Below are 20373 nucleotides of genomic sequence, written 5' to 3' on the forward strand. Positions count from 1 at the left end.
GGAAACCAGAAGGCAGATGAGGCCGCAAAAAGAGCAGCCAAAGAGGGAATCCAAGGAACATTCCTCATTCTACCCAAAAGAAAAGAGCGCCCCACATACTCCCCTGCTGAGTTACGGATGGCACAAGAACACAGAATAAGTCCCTGCGACGACAGATGGATCCAGATGACAGATGGAAGACTGCTTCTTCCACAGACCCTGCAGAGGGTTGTTCTAAAACAAGTTCACCATTCTCTTGGACACCCTGGAGCATCAGCCATGATTGACTATTGCAAGAGGCTGTTTGTCTCCCCTAGCATAACTGTACGTGCCCACCGACTGGCCGCAACCTATAACGTCTGCCAGAAGACCAACCCTCCCAGGGCACCCCCTCCTCCAAAAGGAGGGCGACCATAGGCCTACTATCCTTTCCAGAGGGTGCAAATTGATTTTGCTGAGATGCCACCATGTAGGGGTTACAGGTATTTGCTTGTAATAGTATGTCAAATGACAGGGTGAGTAGAGGCGTTTCCATGTAGGAACTGCCAAGCTAAAACTGTTGTTGCTAAATTGTTACAGGAGGTGGTGCTCCGGTTCTCCCTGCCCGAAGTTATAGAGTCCGATCAGGGCTCACATTTCACCTCAGTTATTACACGGGGGCTGGCACAAGCTCTGGGAGTAGAGTGGCATTTACATTGCCTCTGGAGGCCCCAGGCAAGTGGACAGGTTGAAAAAATCAATCAGAGCCTCAAGGAGACTTTAACCAAACTCCAACAAGGGGTGAAGCTCACTTAGGTTGAGGCTCTGCCAATAGCTTTAACGAAGCTTCGAAGGATGCCAAGAAAAGACATAAAATTGTCCCCCTTCGAACTGATGTTTGGGTTCCCACCTCGGGTACACTGCAGAAAGAGGGAGGAAGTCAAGTGGGAGGTGGGTGATCAGATGCTAAGGGATCAGTTGACTTCTCTACAGTCTGTTCTTTCACAGCTACGAGCTTATTCCATTCCGTTACAGAGACTGCCGTTAGATGCACCTATCCATCTCTTCCAGACGGGAGATGAGGTGTTGCTGAAAAAGTAGAATAAAGAAGCTTTAAAGGAAGGGTGGGAGGGGCCTTATTTGGTAAGACCAACCAGCCACTCGTGTGTAAAGCTTGTGGGTTCTAGCAAATGGACACATTGCAGCCAGATAAAGCCATTTAGGCGACCCTTGCTTCCTTCTGTCACCTGGAAAGAACAGAAGGACACGGGCAACAGTCCTCTGCTCCCTGGCACCCCTCCGGAAGCTGCCAGGGACACAGGCAAAGAAGCCATCCAGGAGCCACAATCACCTGTAATATACAAGTCACAACATCTGAGAGAAGCTCGGGATCGAATTACAAAAAAACTTGTAATATGAAGCAAGTATTGTGGGTGGTGTTGGTAATGTTAGTCAAAAAAATATTAACATAAATGGTGATACCTCAAAGACTTGGGCTTGACAGCTTTAAGATAAAACCCTAAAATGTCACACCTACAGCCCTCAGACCACTTCTGGTACAGATCCCTGAGAAAGAGAGGCGTCCCTAGAGAACCAAGTTAGGGATCCCAATAACAGAGGAAACTGATAATGTGTGGTTAGAGTGGATAAAGTATACAGCCAAGTCTTTAAATAAGTCTGACTGTTTTGTTTGTGCCACAGGGAGATCTGTAGCAAAGGTGCTGCCCTTTCCACTGGGATGGGACACTCCTTCCCTCCTCACCTGTGTGATCCGTTTGTTCCAGCACCCTAACGCATGGGGAAAGAAAAAAAAGTGCCAGACTCTCAATAAACTATACCCATGATGCTATAAAGAGATTGGCTGAGCAACTAAATGCCACCAGCCAAATGGCTTGGGAAAATCAGCGTGTTCTTCATATGTTAGCAGAAAAAGGAGGGGTTTGTGTCATGCTAGGTAAACGGTGTTGCACCTTCATCCCTAACAACACTGCCACAGATGGCACGGTAACAAGGGCTTTGCAGGGCCTCACCGCCTTGTCTGAAGAATTAGCCAAGAATTCAAGGATTAACAACCCCGTGACTGCCTGGTTAGAGAAATGGTTTGAAAAATGGAAACACCTAGCAGCCTCAATCCTTATTTCGCTTGTAGTGATGATAAGAGTTATAGTGTTATTTGGTTGTTGCATTATCCCCTGTGTTAAAAGCTTATCCCAGCGATTGATAAAAACCGCTGTCAAAACAGATGCTCTTGCTTTATTGTACCAATAAAGAGGCTCCGTTTTAAACGCTTTAAGGCATGAATAAAGACTTAAAGGAGGGAATTGTTAGAAAAAGAGACTCCGTAACTGTTGGCGTCTCAAGTTACATAAAAGCCCGAGTGGCGAAAAATGTAGGCAGAGCAAAAAGAAAATCATACTGACGTGCTCATGACTAACAGTTTGGTAAGCTGATACTAACTGTTTATTGGCTATTGGCTTGGTGAGCCAATGTACTAACTGTTTCATTGGTTACTAGTAAGAACAATAGAAGCAATATGGTATAAAAGGCTTTTGCACACGTGTCTCGAGGTCCAGACTGCTCTGCACCCATTTTGCAAAACGTTTCAATAAAATAGTGTTGGATCCACTGCTGCCTGCCTGGCATCCTTTCCTTCTAAACCAAAAGCAAGGACTATTTTTATCTAACAGGGGGGAACCCAGCGTATGCAAATGGTGGTAGCTACCGATATTTGCATACACTGGGTTTTTCCCCCCTTGCCGTGATAGGCTACGAAAATATTTGCGTAGCCTATCACGGCACGGGGAAAAAAATCCCAGCGTATGCAAATGGCGTAAGCCACTGCCATTTGCGTACGCTGGGGTTTTTCCCCCTGCCGTGAAAGGCTACGAAAATGTTTGCATAGCCTATCACGGCTCAATATAGGGACACAAATGGTGGCGGCCACGACTTAGGGTCAACTTGAATTCTAGGGTCAACTTAGGAAGCTGCCTTCAAAAATATGGGCTCGTCTAACCCAATATTACTGACACTGACTGGTAACGCTCCAGGGTTTCAGGCAGGAGTTATTGCAGCCCTACCAGGAGATGCCAGTGCTTTTACCTGGGACCTTGTGCTTGTAAATCAGGTGGTCTACTGCTGAATTATGGCCCCACTATGGGTAGAATTGGATTGACTTAAAGCGGTGGTGAAACCCGTGGCGGAAGGGCCTCCCACCCCCTGCCATCCTGCGGAATCCTCAAATGGGATTCCGCTGTGGCCACGAATGGCGGCCGTCTTAGCTGGAGCTGGGAGGTATTTTCTTGGGAGTGATCCAAATGTCCACATAGAGGTTCCCTGTCTGGAATAATTACAGGGCCATAGTACTTAAGGCTGAGCACCTTTCTTCCTCATCCACCACAGCATGTGACTGTAAATCCTACTGCACTCTGTGGGTTTTACTTCTGAAGAAACAGTGTGTGTGTGTGTGTGTGTAATGGGTGTTAGACCCATTCAAGATAAAATACAAGACATAATATCAGGTCATAGGGATACAGTTTCTTCAGTTTAGCTCATACAATCAGCTGAGTGCTGATACACATGATGATTAGAAAAGAATTCGCCACCTCTTTGTTGAGACATCTGACTTTTCCCAGGACAGTGAATGACCAATCTTTCCTCAGAATGCCCTTGGAATTAGTCAGCAGAGCATACAGCATATGGCCTCTCACATCAGAATAAAAATTACAATGAAAGAGTCCTTGGGTCAGAGTTGCAGGGACTCCTGCCTTACACAGCCACGATCTGCTTTGGAATGGAGTTTCCCCAAACCTCCCCTGAAATGAGACATCTGACTTTTCCCAGGAGCCCCGAGCTACACCTCTTGTGTTATTAATATGTAGATCTCTTTTTCTCCACCCTCCTCCCTCTGAATCTAACATGGCTTAAGACTATTAACATCCTTCATGCTATTAAGGACTGGTTCATATTCCAGAATGACTGAGTGGCTGGTGTGGAAATTCTTTTTTAATTGAATGCCAGCTTAAAATGGGGTAAACACCTAGAAATGCCTTATAGTTTTCTGAGGCATAGTATATTCTACACATTCTTCCTTACCAAAGATGACAGGCTGTTTTCTAGACTGTTTTTGCTGTACGGACAGGAGAAATGATCCTCCAAAGTAGCCCATGTAAGTCAAGTGGGAAAAAACAAGAACAAACACAATCTGTCAAACTGCAGGAGCTCACTTTTCAAAATTTAACCTCTTAGAAAGAAGCAATTTCTGACCAGTTCTACTTCAATATTGCCACAGGCAATCCTCAGATACACTTCTCCTCCACTCGGAAGATTCAACCTGGAATGTTGAGGCATTTTCTCAATATAAGAAATAGAATCTACTCCCCCCGTCCCCACCCTCTGGTTATACGAGAATACGATTCACCCAATTTTCTCCTCCACAACTGGGATGCCACAGGAGAAAAGGCCCTGGTTTTTTTAGCCACTCACCATGCTTCCTTTGGTGGGGGCTTCTGGAGTGAGACGGCTAAAGCTGATCTCAGGGTCTGGACAAGTGTATATGGGAGGAGATGATCTTCCAGGTAGCAAGGGGGGTGCTGGGGGCAATTTGAGCATTCGGGGGCACCAAGCTGAGCTGAGGGGCTGTGTTTTTTGAATACCTTGTCTGCAGTGAGCTAAGATGGCAAAAGCAAATGCCTGTAACCCTCCTTTTAAGGTTGTGCAGGTTGTGTGAGTACCAGCTGGAAAAATGGTCTCCCTTCTAGAAGCGTTGAAGAGTGCTTCGTTTTCAGTTTCCACTTTGATGTGTTTTCCAGTGAGTAAAAGTGAGTGGGACACAGTTTTTCTTTGAGGCGACGTTCCCGAGCACTTAACACAAATACTGTAAACAATATAAGCACTATGTAGGTAATAATAAAATAATTGCTATTTTTATTTATGTATACTGAAGCAGCGTGGATAAGAGGGCACTGTAATCTATAACTAAGAATCTGTATAATGTGTCTCCAAATTTTGTCCATCTATATGCATGTATATCAAATATACGGTGGCAGATCATCGGCACCGAGCGACGCCTCTTGGATTATTAATAGGTAGATCACTTTTTCTCCCCCCTCCTCACCCTGAAGGTAACATGGCTTAAGACTATTAACACCCTTCGTGCTATTAAGGACTAGTTAATATTCCAGAATGGCTGAGTGGCTGGTGTGGAAATTCTTTTTTATTTGAATGCCGGCTTAAAATGGGGTAAAAACTTCCAAATGCCTTATCGGTTTCTGAGGCATAGTATATTCTACACCTTCTTCCTTCCTAAGAGGACAAACTGTTTTCCAGAAGATGCTGTAGCGTGATTTTAATGAGGACTTGTTCCATTTGACTGAATGCTAATTTTATTTTTTATTAGTTGCTCTTCTTCTACAAGGTTTTACTCTTCTGGTCCATACATCATTGTGATCATTGTTCTGATGTGCAGTCTCAAAAACATTTTAATTAACACATTAAATATTCATACATCTTTGGAACAGATGCAAAAGACTTTTTGAACTCTGACCCCTACTTGGCTTCAGTTTGTTTTTAATCTCTACCACTAATCCCATGAAGTGAGTGGAAAGAAAAGATGATGGGAGTGAATCTCTGGGGTGCAAAGCAGGGGGGATGCTTAGTGCCCACTGTTCCTAGTATAAATCAAGCCCCCCCAAAAAAAAACACTCTGCTTTTTCCATGATTCATAGAATCATAGAATAGTAGGGCTGGAAGGGGCCTACAAGGCCATCGAGTCCAACCCCGTGCTCAATGCAGGAATCCAAGTCAGAGCATCCCTGACAAATGGCTGTCCAGCCTCGTCTTGAAGGCCTCCAGTGTGGGAGAGCCCACCACCTCCCCAAGTAATTGGTTCCATTCTCGTATTGCTCTTACAGTCAGGAAGGTTTTCCTGATGTTCAGCCGGAATCTGGCTTCCTGTCACTTGAGCCCATGATTCCGTGTCCTGCACTCTAGGATGATCAAGAAGAGATCCTGGCCTTCTTCTCTGTGACAACCTTTCAAGTACTTGAAGAGTGCTATCTTATCTCCCCTCAGTCTTCTCTTCTCAAGGCTAAACATGCCCAGTTCTTTCACTCTCTCTTCATAGGGCTTTGTTTCCAGTCCCCTGATCATCTTTGTTGCCCTCCTCTGAACCCTCTCCAGTTTGTCTGCATTCTTCTTCAAGTGTGGTGCCCAGAACTGGACACAGTACTCCAGATGAGGCCTAACCAGTGCTGAGTAGAGGGGAACTAGTACTTCCCGGGATTTGGAAGCGATGCTTCTATGAATGCAGCCCAAAACAGCATTTGCCTTTTTTGCAGCCGCTTCACATTGTTGGCTCATATTCAGCTTGTGATCTACAACAATTCCAAGATCTTTCTCGCTTGTAGTGTGGTTGAGCCACATATCCCCCATCTTGTAACTGTGCATTTGGTTTCTTTTTCCTAGGTGCAGAACTTGGCATTTATCCCTATTAAATGTCCTTCTGTTGTTTTCTGCCCAGCGCTCCAGTCTATCCAGATCACTTTGAATTTTGTTTCTGTCCTCCAAAATATTAGCTATCCCTCCCAATTTTGTGTCATCTGCAGATGTGATCAGCATTCCCTGCACCTCCTCCTCCAAGTCATTAATAAAAACGTTGAAGAGCACTGGGCCCAGGACTGAGCCCTGCGGTACCCCACTCGTTACCTCTCCCCAGTTTGAGAAGGTCCCATTGAGAAGCACTCTTTGAGTCCTATTCTGTAGCCAACTGTGGATCCACCGGATTGTTGTTTCATCTAGCCCACTTTGAGCTAGTTTGCTCATCAGGAGATCATGGGGCACTTTGTCGAAAGCTTTGCTGAAGTCGAGGTATATGATGTCTACAGCATTCCCACGGTCTACAAGGGAGGTTACTTGGTCAAAAAATGAGATCAGATTTGTCTGGCAGGACTTGTTTTTGACAAATCCATGTTGGCTTCGAGTAATCACGGCATTGTTGTCAAGGTGCTTCCAGATGGATTGCTTTATGATCTGCTCCAGAATTTTCCCAGGGATTGATGTCAGACTGACTGGTCTGTAGTTCCCAGGTTCCTCCTTTTTACCCTTGTTGAAGATAGTCATCTGGCACTTCCCCCGTCTTCCATGATTTCTCAAAGAGAATAGACAGCGGTTCTGAGAGTTCTTCTGCCAGTTCCTTTATGACTCTAGGATGCAGTTCATCTGGCCCTGGAGATTTGAACTCATTCCAAGTAATGAGGTGTTCCTTGACCATATGCCTGTCGATCTCAAGCTGCAATCCTGCCCCTTTAGCCTGTACTTCGCCTTTGCCAGGGGGGTCATAGACCCTCTTTTGGGAGAAGACTGAGCCAAAGTAGGAATTGAGCACCTCTGCCTTTTCTTTGTCATCTGTTATCGTTTTGCCATCCTTATTTAATAGCTGAACCACCATTTCTTTCCTCTGCCTTTTACTATGCACGTAGCTGAAGAAAGCCTTTTTGTTGTTTTTAACATCCCTTGCTAACCTCAGCTCATTCTCAGCTTTAGCCTTCCTGACGCCATCCCTGCAATTCTGTGCTATCTGCCTGTACTCTTCCTTTGTTACTTGGCCTTCTTTCCACTTCCTATATGTGTCCTTTTTTGTTTTCAGGTCATCCCTAAGCTTTTTGTGAAGCCACACTGGCTTCTTCTGTTGTCTTCCACCTTTTCTTCTTGTTGGAATTGCTTGTGATTGTGCCTTGAGAATTTCCTTTTTTAAAAGCTCCCACCCATCTTGGGCTCCTTTTCTCGCTAGCATCGCTTGCCATGGGACCTTACTGATCATTGTTCTGAGTTTATGAAAATCAGCTTTCCTACACTCGGCTTTTGCTTCCCTTAGAACCAAGAACTCAAGTACAACATGGTCGCTTTCCCCCAGAGTTCCTGTAACTGCTACTTTATCCACTAAGTCATCTCTGTTGGTTAGGATCAAGTCAAGGATAGCCGATCCTCTAGTTCCTTCCTCTACTTTCTGTAGGAGGAAGTTATCTGCCACACAAGTCAGGAATTTCTTGGAGGGGCCATGTTTTGCAGAATTTGTGTCCCAACAAATATCGGGGAAATTGGTCCCCCATTACTACTGCATCATGCTTCCTTAAAACATTGGCTATTTGTTTTTCAAAAGTTTCATCCTTGTCTTCTCCTTGATTGGGTGGCCAGTAGTAGACTCCAACCACCAGGTTCCTTTTATTCTTTGCTCCATTGATTTCAACCCAGATGCTCTTGATGGGGCTACCAAGCTCCTCCTCCTGTATTTCTGTGCAGAGATATGTATTTTTCACATACAGTGCAACCCCACCTCCCTTTCTGTTCCTCCTGTTCTTTTTGAACAAGTTATATCCTTCAATTGCTGTATTCCAGTCATGAGAGTCATCCCACCAAGTCTCAGTTATACCTATCAGGTCATAATTTCCCTCTTGTATTAAGAGTTCAAGTTCGTTCTGTTTGTTTCCCATACTCTGGGCATTAGTATATAGACATCGAAGACCATGTGCTTCATAGTCTGGCTTTGTTCCTACATGTGTCTGAAGACTATTATTGGGTGCTATCAGGGCTGTTCTCTCCATTGCAGTGCATGCGCCTATGTCCATCGTTACCCCCAACATTACATCTCCCTTCCCCGTAGGATTCAGTTTAAAGCCCTCCTGATGAAGTTCTTCATGCTGTGGCCAAACACATTCTTCCCAGCCTTTGTGAGGTGCAACCCATCCCTAGCCAACAGCCCATCTTCCAGGAAGTATAGCCCGTGGTCCCAGAATCGAAATCTCTCTCGTCGGCACCACCTTTGTAGCAAGTCATTCACCCGGAGTATTTTTCGTTCCCTTTCTATCCCTCTTCTAACTACTGGAAGGATGGATGAGAAAACTATCTGGGCCCAAAGTTCTTGAGTTTCCTTCCCAAAGCTTCAAAGTCTGACGTGATCTCTTCGTAGCTCCGCCTGGCAGTATCATTTGTTCCCACATGGATGAGAAGAAAGGGATACCTGTCAGTGGGCTTTATGAGTCCAGGCAACCTTTCAGTCACGTCTCTAATCTGTCCTCCCGGGAGACAACATACCTGGCGAGTCCATGGCTCTTCGCGACATACTTGGGTCTCGACCCCACGCAGCAAGGAGTCTCCCACTACTACCAGTCTTCTCTTCTTCTTCTTGTAGGCCTGGGTTTCATCGCCTCTGTTTGACTGACCTTTAGCCTCTTGCTCACTCTCATGCAGGTTCCCCTGTGATTCTTCCTCTGCAGGCTGTCCTCCAGTCTCATCCGCAAGTACCTGGAATCGGTTCCACAGCTCCACTGCTTCCACTGGTGCAGAGTGGCGTCTAGTTCGTCTTCTCCTAACTGTCACCCTTTTCCAAGGAGTATCCTCTATTCCATTTTTCTTCCCCTCAGCATTTCCCACTGCCTCATCTTGCTGTTGCTCTTCAAGCTTCTGGTCTGCCCTTTGCTGCTGTAGTTCCCCCATTCTGACCAAGAACTCTTCGTGTTCTCTTATTCCCTGGAGGGTCGACAGTCGCCGCTCCAGTCCACTTACTTTTTCCTCCAGCAGCGTGATCAACTTGCACTTGTTGCAGGTGTAGGCCATGTTGTTCTCCGGCAAGAAAACAAACATTGCACACACCTTGCAGGTCACCACCACTGGAGAGTCTTGTCCTTCCATAGCCTCTTTTCCCTTTTTGTGTCTAGCTTTGTGATTGTTCTAGACTAGCCTGTGCCTGCTCCTCTACTCAGTAGAGGTTAAAAGCAGAGTCCCACTGGTGTGAAAGTGTGTGTTACAAGACAAATAAATGGAAAAAAGTTAGTTAAAATAAAAAATTAAAATAATTAAAAAAAATGTTAGGGGCCTCCCCCTTGACCTCCCCTGCCGAACTCCCCTGGCCAACTCCTGTTTGCTCCCCCTGTCCACTTGCTCTGGTCGCTCACTCTCTGGGAGCTTGCCTGCTTCTGTAGTCCCTGGACCAGCTGGAGCAGCTTGCTCCGCTCTGCTCTGCTCAGCTGGGAGGAGGGAAACAGACTGAAGCTTCCCGCCCAGTCAGCTGCTGGGAGTACTCAGGCCACACCCCTCCAATTCAGTTGGAGCTCTCAGAAGCACCTGGTGAGCTCACAGCCAATCAGAAGGATAAAGGGCAGCCCCCTGGGCTTCCTGCAACCCACTTACCTCTTAGCCTTGTCTCCTTTGTCTCTTTTGTCTCTTCAACCCCTGCAACTCCCCTGGCCAACTCCTGTTTGCTCCCCCTGCTCGCTCGCTCTGTTCGCTCGCTCGCTCTGTTCGCTCGCTGATTGGGACAGGGCAGCACGTACAGACATGGTGGGCCTTTCTCCATTATACACAGAGAATTGATTGCACTGCGCTGTGATCCTGTGACAGGAAAGCAGGGGGTCCCTGGCAGAAAAGGTGATGTGAAAAAGGTGCAACCCTCACTTTCTGGTGATCAGAGTACTTCCCTGCCCAATGCTGATTCAGTCTTCTGTTTTTTAAAACTTCTTTAGTAAAGCGTGACTCAAAAATAAGAAACCTTTATGGAAGTTTACTACTCTGGAATTCAGACATAATCAGGAGTCCCTTGAGCACCGTCTTGTGGTAGAAAGGTGGGGCATAAGTTGAGTAAATAAATAAATCACAAGCCACACAGCTACCAAGTAGCTTTACATGCCTTACAGGATTATTATGAAGATAAGAACGGGATAACCTCACAGACACTCCCTTACCCTGAACAATGCTGGGATAAATACCCTCACTTTTCCATATTTAAATGAGGTAGGGAGCTGTGTTTATTCCAAGTCAGCCCATCAATCCATCTAGCCCACTCTTCTCTGTTCTTCTCTGACTCACAACCACTCTCTAATGCCCCAAAGAGATATTACAGTACCTTTCCTGGCCCTGCGACTACTAAGGTAATCGCTTGGTAATGAGGCCATAGTGGTCTGGTCACAAAACAGGTCCTCTTTGAGGGAATTTTTCCCTCTCTCCCCGCCCAAATGCACATTTTTTCTGGAGGTACAGTGGATGTAAATCCTGCTGATCTCACTCTCCATCTTCTCAGATGCTGACCATTGCATCAAGTGTCCGGAAGATCAGCATTCAAACACGGACAGAGATCAATGTGTCCCCAAGGAGATAACCTTCCTCTCCTATGAAGAACCTTTGGGCATTGTCCAGACTTCCTTTGCTCTATTCTTGTCCTTATCCACGGGCTTCGTATTAGGAATCTTCATGAAATACCAAGAAACTCCAATAATCAAGGCCAACAACCGAGACCTGTCCTACATTCTCCTCATCTTCATCATGCTTTCCTTCTTGTCCTCCTTCCTGTTCATGGGGCGGCCAAGGAAAGTGACTTGCCTTCTCCGACAAACAGCCTTCAGTATCATCTTCTCAGTTGCTGTTTCTTCAGTGCTGGCCAAAACCATCACGGTGGTGTTGGCTTTCCTGGCCACAAAACCAGGGAACAGAGTGAAGAGATGGCTGGGGAAGAGTCTTGCAAACTCCATTGTCAGTTCTTGTTCTGGTGTCCAAGTTGTCATCTGCACCATCTGGCTGGGGGGCTCTGCCCCATTCCCTGACTCTGACATGCACTCCCAGCCTGGACAGAACATTCTGCAATGCAACGAAGGATCTGTTGTCTTCTTCTATACTGCCCTTGGCTACATGGGCTTCCTGGCTGCCATCTGCTTCACGGTGGCTTTCCTCGCCAGGAAGCTGCCTGGGGCCTTCAATGAAGCCAAACTGATCACCTTCAGCATGCTGGTCTTCTGCAGTGTTTGGCTGTCCTTTGTGCCCTCCTACCTGAGCACCAAGGGGAAATACATGGTGGCCGTGCAGGTCTTCTCGATCTTGGCCTCCAGTGCTGGGCTGTTGGGCTGCATCTTTCTTCCCAAGTGCTACATTATTGTGCTGAGACCTGATCTGAATACAAAGGAGCATATCATGTTCAAAACTAACTAGGGCATCTGATCCATAGAAGTAGGGTTGTGGGAGAATATTTGGTGTAGCTTTGGAGGAGATAGAATTTTGGTGAGATTTTAGTTATCAGAGCCTTTTGATGTGCTTATCTCCTCAGTTGCACAGTTTCAGTGTTTCTGTTACAGGAGACAGGCAAAGCTGAGCCTTGGGGCTATCACTCTGCCAGTGACCGCCATCCGCATCTGAGGTAGTGTTGAGGCTGGAACTATACCATACTCACATTGTCAAAATAATGTAGGGATGGCGGAAAATTTCTCCACGAATCTCCGGGAGGCTGAATGCCAACGCATTCGGCCCCCGAAATTGGTGGTGAAATTCTCCTCCCCCCCGCACCCCCTGGATGGGACATACCTCCTTCGAATGTCCCTCCCGGCGGCAGGTCCCAGCAGTCTTTTGGCGGCGCTTTGGCGGGGGCAGTGCCGCCACCATTACAAAGTAAAGTAAAAAAACAAAACAAAACACATGATAGGCTAGGTAAAGATTTACGTAGCCTATCATGGCTAGATTTTCAAAGAACTTCGGGGGGAGAACCAAAGCACCTCCCCCCCACCACGAAGCAAGTTGCGGGACCAGGTAAGGGACATTCAATCATCCTTAAAATAATGCATCTGTTGAAGGACTAGACGTGCCAAAATAAGGAACGCAAATGGCAGTGCCCATGGGCCGCCCCCATTTCCGTACGAGCTTTTTTTTTTTTTTCAAAGTGGTAACAGCAGTATCTTAACAGCGGTAGATAAAATTTGTGCTATGAGAGACAAAACAGCAATTTGGAAAAGGAAAGTGAAAGAAGGAAATATTGAAATGTTTTCCAAAACTGCTGAGTGCGGGCTAAAATGTGATATCAGCTTGCTAATTGTTGACCATTTAACATTGCTTGGAGAGAAAATTCATCATTACTTCCCAAATGTTGAAATCCAAGACTATGATTGGATCAGAAATCCATTTCTTTCTACTGCAATGAGGAATTTTTCACTTATTGAAGAAGAAGAATTAGCTGACATAAAAAATGATTGAAATCTGTTAATGATGCATGAACAGGGTGTAGGGTTGTCAGAGAATTTCTCTATGAATCTCGGGGAGGCCGAATGCCAGCACATTCGCCCCCTGAAATTGGTGGAGAGACAGTCTGCCCCCCCCCCGGGACGGGACTTACCTTGTGCGAATGTCCCTGGCGGCAGCGGCTCTGACGGCGGTGCAGCGGCGGTGCGGCAGTGGCGGCTGAATACAACTGCCCTATATATGTAATATATATGTAGCCTATCACAAGCCCGCATAGGGACGCAAATGGCGGCCACTATGACGGCTGCCATTTGTGGCCGCAGCAGCCTGGCAGCGGCCAGAGCCACCGGCGGAGCCAGAGCCACAGCCAGGTAGGCTCCGTTTCATGGGGCTTTCGTGGGGTGGGGGGGTGGGGGGCTCCGTTCCGCCACGGATTCCAGGGAGCTGAATTAACTGGAATTCGGCCCCCCTGGGACCCGTGGTGGAATTCTCTAACATCCCTAGTAGTCAAAAGGAATGCAACTAGGAAAGATTTACTTCTTAACTATGGGAAATGACAGATTTTGTCAGTTAAAGACATACTGTTGTATTCAGGCCCTAGCTGCCTCTTAAAGTCTACTCCAATAGCCAACTCAAGACACAGACAAAAGGATTGTTTTCAAGGCTTTAATCCTTTTACAGTTTAATGACTCTTTCAGATGCTAATCACCAGTGACTAAGGAAGGAACAGCACTGGGGAAAGATAGCAGAGTAGCCTACGCTCCAGGTTAGGCAGTTGGCCCCCGTTTGAAGGAGAGTCACGGGAAGACCCTGAACTTATGGGCTAGGGAGAGATCCTCCCTCTTTCCCTTGGGTCCTCGGGACACGACCGTTGCTTGCGCGCAAAACGAGCTCTATGCCTCCTTTCTGCGTCCTCCATCGGCGTCGCGCGCCCAGCAAGCCCCCCCCCCCGCACTCTCTCACTGCCAGGGTCACTATCTATCTCAGGAATGCTGGCAGGAGGAATTTCTACCAGCTGCTCTGCCTGTGAGAGATGAGCGAGCTCTTCTCCCATGGATTGCGGTTCCTCCTCAGAATCAGAACTGCTCTGGGGTTCTATCAGCTCAGTTTCCACCCTGATAGAAGTGTCATTGCGCCGATCTTATTTGCTATCTTCATCACCATGATTCTACACCTTGTTGAAGGGAAAGTTCCCACTGGTGTAGAAATCATGTATCGAACAGATGGAAAACTTTTTAATCTCAGTAGGCTGAAAGCAAAAAGTAAGGTAATTACATCCTGTGTCATAGAACATCAGTATGCTGATGATAACATAATCTGCACACATTCAGAGGAAGGTCTCCAAACTATCCTAAACATCTTCACAGAAGCATATGAACAGGTCGGCACTTAACATCAAAAAAACCCAAAGTGCTTTACCAGCAAGCACAAACCAACCCCTCTGTAGTGCCATCAATCCAGCTTAACGGTTTGATGCTGGAAAATGTTGACCACCTGTCTTATCTTGGCAGCTGTCTCTCCACAAAAGCTGAAATTCAGCATCGCCCAAGCTCTGCGACTGTAGCATTATCCCGAATGAAGCATAGTGTTTGAGGATCGGGACATTCACAGGGAGACCAAAAAGCTTGTTTACAAAGCCATTGTACGATCACCCTTACTGTACACCTGTGAAACATGGACCATCTATAAATGCCACACCCAACTTTTCAAAAAATTCCACCAACGGTGCCTCTGCTCTGAAAAATTCTGCAGATTAATTGGGAAGACAGATGGACTAATGTGAGCATACTGGAAGAAGCAAAGACCACCAGCATTGAAACAATGATTCTCCAACATCAACTTTGCTGGATCGGCCTTGTTGTTCGAATGCCTGATTATCGTCTTCCAAAGCAGTTACTCTTTTCCCAGCTTATGAATGGAAAACGGAATATTGGTGGACAGCAAAAGAGATTTAAAGATGTTCTTAAAGCTAATCTAAAAAAATGTAAAAAAGGTAACGTAAACATTGAAAACTGGGAAGCTCTAACTCATGAGCATTCCAACTGTAGGTCAGCCTATATTACAGGTGCTAAAGACTTTGAAGAAGCACGAGTACAGAGCGAAAGGGAGAAACGAGCTCAGCGGAAGGCATGTCAAGCAAACCCTCACTGTGACCGCCTTCCAGCTGGAAACCTATGTCCTCGCTGTGGGAGGCTGCGTAGATCCAGAATTGGCCTTCATAGCCACCTGCAGACCCACTGCTAGAGATTAATGTGTTGATTGACCTATCTTCTATGAATGTCTAATCCTTTTAAAGAGTTATCCATATAGACTCTATCTTTGGAAGACAATCTTACTCGGTCAAGAGTGATCGCCATGATGATGATGAGTAACCTATGGCTGCGAGAGCTGGACCATAAGGAAGGCTGAGTGAAGGAGGATAGACGCTTTTGAACTGTGATGTTTGAGAAAAATCCTGAGAGTGCCTTGGACTGCTAGAAGATCAAACCAGTGCATACTCGAGGAAATAAAGCCAGACTGCTCCATTGAGGGAATGGTATTAAAGGCAAAAGTGAAGTGCTTTGGCCACATCATGAGAAGACAGAATGCCCTGGAGAAGATGCTGATGCTAGGGAAAGTGGAAGGCAAAAGGAAAATGGGCCAACCAAGGGCAAGATGGATGGATGCTATTCTGGAGGTGACGAACTCGACCTTGGGGGATCTGGGGGTGGCGATGGCCAACAGCGTGGGATGGTCCATTAAGTCACCAAGAGTCGGAAGCGACTGACCGAAAAACAACAAACAGTTAAAAGTAACCCAGTCAAAGTTTATTCGTTGCTCAGAAAGGGAGTCTCAAGCTGTTACATTTATTTATTTATTTATTTATTTATTTATTTATTTATTGCACTTATACCCCTCCTTTTTTCCTCTTCCAAGGAACCCAAGGTGGCTTACATTATCCTCCTCCTCTCCAATTTATCCTCACAACAACCCTGTGAGGTGGGTTGGGCTGAGAGGATGTGACTGGCACAAAGTCACCCAGTGCGGTCCCATGTCTGAGTGGGTCCTAGAACCTGGGTCTCCCAACTCCCAGTCCAACACTCTTGCCACTACACCATCTCACATCTCACAAAATGTCCTTTCAGGGATGTGCGAAAGTCACTTACCATTCGCGGATTATGCTTTAATCCGCGACCCTGAACTTATGGGCTAGGGAGAGTCCCTCCCCTTTTCCCTTGCATCCTCTGGGCGCAACTGTTGTTTGCGCACCAACCGGGCACTACGCCTCCTTTCTGCACCCTCCATTTGGCGCTGCTCTCTGCGTTGGCGTCGTGCGTCCAGCAAGTTTGCTTCCCACGCTCTGTCACTCCCGGGACTGCTATCTAAGCTAGGAATGCCGGTGGGAGGAATCTCTGTCAGGTGTTGGCCCTGGGAAAGATGAGCGCGCTCCTCTCCCAGGAGCAGCTCCTCTACCTCAGAATCAGAACTACTCTGAGATTCTTTGGGTTCAGTGTCCACCCTGACGCTGAGACGTTTTAAGATTGACATAGCAGCACTCCAAGAAACTCGAAGAGCAGGAGAGGGACAACTGAAGGAAGAAAAAGGAGGTTACACCTTTTTCTGGAAAGGAGTGCCTGAACAAGAACAACAAATACATGGAGTAGGCTTTGATATTAAAAATGCTCTTATGAAGCTCTTGTCAGAAGTTCCTACAGGCATTAACAAACAACTCTCAACCCTTCAAATAAAACTCACTTATGAAAGGAAAATGGAATATTGGTGGACATCAAAAAAGCTTTAAAGATGTTCTTAAAGCTAATCTAGAAAAATGTAACATAAGCACTGAAAACTGGGAAGCTCTAACTCATGAGTGCTCCAACTGGAGGTCAGCCTATATTAAAGGTGCTAAAGACCTTGAAGAAGCACGAGTACAGAGCGAAAGGGAGAAACGAGCTCAGCAGAAGGCATGTCAAGCAAACCCTCACTGTGACCGCCTTCCAGCTGGAAACCTATGTCCTCGCTGTGGGAGGCTGTGTAGATCCAGAATCGGCCTTCATAGCCACCTGCAGACCCACTGCTAGAGATTATTGTGTTGATTGACCTATCTCCTATGAATGTCTAATCCTTTTAAAGAGTTATCCATATAGACTCTATCTTTGGAAGACAATCTTACTCGGTCACGAGTGATCGCCATGGTGATGATCAGTAACAAATGGCTGCGAGAGCTGGACCATAAGGAAGGCTGAGTGAAGGAAGATAGACGCTTTTGAACTGTGATGTTGGAGGAAAATCCTGAGAGTGCCTTGGACTGCTAGAAGATCAAACCAGTCCATACTCGAGGAAATAAAGCCAGACTGCTCCATTGAGGGAATGGTATTAAAGGCAAAAGTGAAGTACTTTGACCACATCATGAGAAGACAGAATGCCTTGGAGAAGATGCTGATGCTAGGGAAAGTGGAAGGCAAAAGGAAGAGGGGCCGACCAAGGGCAATATGGATGCATGCTATTCTGGAGGTGACGGACTCGACCTTGGAGGAGCTGGGGATGGTGAGGGCCGACAGGAAACTCTGGCATGGGCTGGTACATGAAGTCACGAAGAGTCAGAAGCGACTGACCGAATAAACAACAAACAGTTAAAAGTAACCCAGTCAAAATTATTTGTTGCTCAGAAAGGAAGTCTCAAGCTGTTACATTTTATTTATTTATTTATTTATTTATTTATTTCACTTATACCCCACCTTTTTTCCTCTTGCAAGGAACCCAAGGCAGCTTACATTATCCTCCTCCTCTCCAATTTATCCTCACAACAACAACCCTGTGAGGTGGGTTGGGCTGAGAGCGTGTGACTGGCCCAAAGTCACCCAGTGAGCTTCCATGGCCGAGTGGGCCCTAGAACCTGGGTCTCCCAGCTCCTAGTCCAACACTTTTGCCACTACACCACACTGGCTCTCACAAAATGGCCTTTTAGGGATGTACGAAAGTCACTTACCTTTCGCGGATTATGTTGATGGTGTGGGGGGAGGCATTCCGTCCCTCCCCCCAGAATCCTCACCAGTGGGGGAGGTGATCCATTCCTCCCCCCCGGAATCATCCACGGCCGGCTGTGCTCCGCAGCCGCTCTGCGGAGCAGCCGGCCAGGCCCAGCCAGGCCAGAGCCGTCTGCAGCCGGATTTCTGGCCACGGAGGGCCCTGGGGGGGGGGGAAGTGTATGCAAATGGCCAATTGCGTACGCAGTCTTGCTTTTTTAAAAACCCACCCAGCCATGATAGGCTATGTAAAGTTTTATGTAGCCCATCACGTCGTTTTCTTTCTTTTTTTTTTACAAGAGTGGAAATGACGGCGGCAGCCAGTCGGAAGACCGGCCGCCCCTGCCACCACCGCAGCTGCCATCAGAGTAGCCGCCGCACGGAAGATCCTCCCCACGTAAGTCTCATACCGGAGGGGATCCGCGGTGGGGTGGCAGGCCGTTCCCCCACGGTGTTTGGGCGGCTGAATGCACTGGCATTCGGCCTCACTGAGATCCGTGGCGGAATTCTCTGACATCCCTGCTTTATATACGGCACTCCACACATTACTACCATGCCTAGACATCAAATGCTTACTGGTAACAGCAACCAGTAGCTGAACCATGAGTCCCAGCATACCTCGTGCCATCGCACCAATTCTACCCCTCCAGCCCTAGAGAAGGAGCTTTGTGGCCCAGCCAGGATGATTCCACCCCCACCTCAAGAAGCTTGCATATGCAGGCAGCCCCTTGGCTCTGGGAGTCAACAAAGCTCTGGCCAGCCTTGCATCCATCAACATCTGAAACCAGCCCAGGCATTGGAGGCAGACTGCCCCTTTCGTCCTGCGTCCTGCAACCAACCTCGACAGGTTTGATATCAGCAACTGTGTTAAGGGTTGTGAGCACTGTGACGCCTTCCTTTTCGAGTGTGAATTGTCAACTCTTTGCTGCCATGGAAGAAAGTTTTCACTACCACCACCCTTGGTTCCCATTCTCATCTGCAACATTGTCACCGATGGCTCCATTCTGGGCAAGAAATTCCTGAAGGACGTTCGCAAGGGCAGCAGTACTCTAGGCTTTGCTTCCTGGCATGCACCCCTCAAGATTGTACAGCCACAATCTCCCAATCCATTTGTGTTCAGAGTGCAAGGGTCACTTTGCCGTCCAATGAACACTGTGCGGTCAGATGCGCCTCCAAGCTATGGCCAGCTGTACATCCTTGACACCGATGAGGCCACTATGGCTCTACAGCACACTGGGCTGCACCTTGCTGGAGTCACTCACTAACCTGCTACTCAATGTTTACCCATGAGCTACTGAGAACTGGAATGTCAATGAAGTCCTTGAGCATGAGAACTCTGTTGCATCTGCTATACCTATGGACGTATCATTGTGCTTCCATCACGATGGCAGAATAATGAAGTTCATGGCTCAATGTTCCCCATGTCTCTGAAATTGCTTCTGTGTTGTTCGCTTGGATGGCTTTCCTCTTGCTGATGGTTGTCTGCAAACACCTCTCTTCTGCCATGGACAACACTATGTTGTCATGAGTTGTGTGCGATCATTGGTAAACCTTAAGAATCAAGTGACTGATGGACCAGAACAAGGACGTTACAGGGGCATCCCTGGAGTCGATACCAAGAACATTGTATTTAAGGAAGTTTTGGAAAGTTCAAAGATGTAACACTTGGAATGTTTCAAATAATAAAGTTAGTTACCTTAAATTTATCTTTACATTAAATTTTTCTCTGCAAACTGGGTTCATAACTAACCAGTTTGTTGAATATGATTTACTATGTCCCAAACAAGATTCTGCACAGTTCTGATGAGCTCACTGGAAGTACTAGTAGGGGGAGATCTTTCTGTTGTATGGCGACCACCATTCATTCTTGGATCACTGGTCATGCTGGCCTATCCAGCACAAGAAGTGCAATTGGGAGGGCTGGCAATGGGGGTAGGGCTGGGAAACGCCCCCACATAGTGTGCCCCTTCATGCGCATAAGGAATGGGGAAGATGTGGCCCTCTTGATGTTTTCGGACTGCAACGGCCATCATTTTCCCCCATGGGCTTGGCCAGTTCGGGCTGCTGAACCTGCAGTCCAGTGCTATCTGGAGGGCAGCACATTCCCAAATACTGGTATACTTCCGAAGAGATTCTCTTGCTCTTCGCTCTTTTGTGTGAGTTTTTTGCATACAGGCCAGGCCAGGTTCAACTTTCCCCCTTGCCAACCAGAAGATGGAACTGCCTGTGTGACTTCTCACAAACTTGTTTTTCCCCAATTCTGCACCTCGCCTCGAGGCACTCAGAGAATTCATGAAGTTGCAGCTGTGAACCTCCCCCTGATCATTATCAAAAACATAGTGACCTATTCTGAGTCTTGCCAAAGCTCAAGAGATGTTTTGCTTCCTGTTTTCCTTGGAGACCAATGATGTCAACATCAGAA

The sequence above is a fragment of the Heloderma suspectum genome, chromosome 2 (genome assembly GCF_057233095.1).
Source record: "Heloderma suspectum isolate Gila_16-S chromosome 2, 16-S_ref, whole genome shotgun sequence".
NCBI classification, from domain to species: domain Eukaryota; kingdom Metazoa; phylum Chordata; class Lepidosauria; order Squamata; family Helodermatidae; genus Heloderma; species Heloderma suspectum.